The sequence below is a fragment of the Panthera uncia genome, chromosome X, assembly GCF_023721935.1.
Source record: "Panthera uncia isolate 11264 chromosome X, Puncia_PCG_1.0, whole genome shotgun sequence".
Taxonomy (NCBI): Eukaryota; Metazoa; Chordata; class Mammalia; order Carnivora; family Felidae; genus Panthera; species Panthera uncia.
Genome location: NC_064817.1, coordinates 43,135,592 through 43,138,775, shown reverse-complemented (window position 1 = coordinate 43,138,775; position 3,184 = coordinate 43,135,592).

Below are 3,184 nucleotides of genomic sequence, written 5' to 3'. Positions count from 1 at the left end.
GCATAGAACTTTAGTGTCTGCTAATCTCTGCTCACCAAGCCCTTGCTTATTTTCTGCTATGAAATTTAGTTTCTTTTAACTTTTTTATATATAGCTATTTTGTGTCATAAAAAACAAACAAACATGCTTTTGGGGCCTCTGGGTCGCTCAGTAAGGTGAGCATCTGATATTGGCTCAGGTCATGATCTCATGGTTTGTGAGTTAAAGCCCCACTTCAGGCTTACTTCTGTCAGTGCAGAACTCACTTCAGATCCTCTGTACCCCTCTATCTTCGCCTCTGCCACTTGCGGTCAAAAATAAAGATTTAGGATTGCCTGGGTGGCTTAGTCGGTTAAGGGTCCGACTTCAGCTCAGGTCATGATCTTATGGTCCATGAATTTGAGCCCTGCATCGGGTTCTGTGCTAACAGCACAGAGGCTGTAGCCTGCTTCAGAGTCTGTGTCTCTCTCTCTCTCTCTGCCCCTTCCCAATAACGCTCTGTCTCTCTCTGTCAAAAATAAATAAACACTAAAGAAATTTAAGGAGCACATGGGTTGCTCAGTAGGTTAAGCAGACAACTTTTACTCAGGTCATGATCTCATTGTTGGCGATTTCCAGCCCCACATCAGTTTCTGTGCTGACAGCTCAGAGCCTGAAGCTTTCTTTGGATTCTGTGTCTCCCTCTCTTTCTGCATCTTCCCCACTCACACTCTGTTTCTCTCTCTCAAAAATAAATAAACATTTAAAAATTTTTAAATAAAAAATTAATAAACATTTAAAATAAATAAATAAATAAATAACGTGTGCTTTTGTGTTTTTTAACCTTATCATGTTTTGTCTTAGTTGGTATAGTGATCACAATGGCATGTCATAACATTCTACCTGTTCAAGAGAAGTGGCACATTTATTAGTATTTATTTAAATGAGATACTTAAAAAAGTGAATATACGGCTACCTGCCATAAGACATTTCTAACTAGAAGCCTTAATTGTTTATTTTTCTAAAATAAAATTTAAATGATATTCCACAAAACCTTTTGTAAATTTCTTAAGACAAATATCACTTCACTCCTATGTAGAATTTAAGAAACAAAACAGATAAACATAAGGAAAGGAAAGGAAAAATAAGGTAAAAACAGAGAGGGAGGCAAACCATAAAAAACTCTTAAATACTGAGAATAAACTAAGGGGTTACTGGAGGGGAAGTGAATGGGGGATGGGTCAAATGGGTGATGGGCATTAAAGAAGGGCATTTGTTGGTATGAACACTGGGTGTTATATATAAGTGGTGAATCACTGGGTTCTACTCTGGAAAACAATACGACACTGTATGATAATAACTTGAATTTAAATAAATAAATTTTTAAAAATATTCATCCATGTATTTATTAATGCCAGTATACTACAATATGGTATTGGATGTACTGTAATTCATTTAAACAACCACCTACTGGTGGTCATTTAGATTACCTCCTGGTGATAAGCAGAAAACCTACAGGTTTAAATAAGTATTTGAGATATAATTAGTTAGATAGTTTTTTAAAGATTAAACATGTTTTTAAGTGTGCTTAAAGATAACATTTTACAATAGAAGAATTTGAAAGGAGTAAGTTAGTGTATTCAGGGGGAAAATCTGGGTCAGTAAAATATAAGGAGATAGAGATAAGACAGGAAGAAAAGACTACAAATATTCTTAAGTCCCAAGATCACAAAATTTAACCAAGAATACAGTTAGAAGCTGAGCCAAAGTTGAGGTAGAAGTTTCATGTAAAACTGGAATGGATTAAGATAAAATAACTAAACAGGATTAAGGCAAAATAACTCTTTATAGGCCAACATTGCATGCTTCTGCTATTAATGTAAGAGAACATAGCCTGGGACAGAATAATGCCTTTTTTGGTGGCACATTTGATTTGATGGGAATTATTAGTTTTTATGGCAGTCTGCCCTCTTGATTATTATAAAATTAATAATGTAATAAATGTAATAATAATTACATTTTATTACATTATTAATTACATTAATAATGTAATAAAATGTAATAAAATATTACACAATTTGTAATATTTTATTATCCCAAACACTGTTGTAATATGTGTGCTGAACACAAAATTCTAATTAATCTGACTTTTTTCCTTAGGACGTATTTCCAGAAATTATGCTGTCAGGTTACATTCCCTTTACATCTCGCCAAATTCTACTGCAGGTTCTTCTTTTTATGACCAACGTGAAACAGCTTCTTCATAACTTATTTTCCCTAAACAAGGGCTAAGTCATGAGAATATTGCAAGAAAGAAAATTTACAGGTCAATCTCTATCACTAAAACGGATGCAAAAATCCATGTTAGAAAATATAATCTAGCAATATAGAAAAAGGACAATACATCATGGTTAAAAGGGTCATTTTCCAGAAGGTGAGTGTGGTTTAATATTGGAAAACCTATTAATGTGATTCTTACATTCAGAAAAGCAGAAAAATCATATGATAATCACAATAAGTGGAGAAAAACAATTTCACAAATTCATGATTTAATTTGAAAAACTCCCTTAAAACAAAGGAATAGAAGAAAATCATTTGTTCTAATAAGAATTACACAAAAATCTACAGCAAACATCTTAATTAATGGTGAATTACTGAGAGTTTCTTCCTGAAAGCTGGAATTGTGGGAATGATTCAAGGATGGCCATTATCCCCACTTTTGTTAAAAAATATACTGGTAATGCTGGCTATTGAAGTACAGTAAATAAATAAATAAATAAATACAGAAATAAAAACTGCAAAGGAAGGAATTAAAATGCCTTTATTCAAGGATGACATAGTTATATGCATATACAATTCAAAAGAACCTACATGCTCTTAGAATATATAAGTGAGTTTAACAAGGTCACAGGGTATAGGGTCAATATATGAACACTAATTATTTTCTATATATTAGCAAATAACAAATGTTTTCAAAAAATTAAAACCACATCATACACAATAGCATTAAAAAGACAAAATACAAAGGAATCAATCAAATGAAAGAAGTGGAAGATCTCTGCATTGTAAGCCACAAAATATTATTCAAAGAAATTTAAAAATTCAAATGCCACATGACTTCACTCATATGTGGAATTTAAGACACAAAACAAACAAGAGAAGTTGAAAAAAAGAGAGAGAGAGAGGCAATCCAAGAAACAGAATCTTAACTACAGAGAACTGGTGA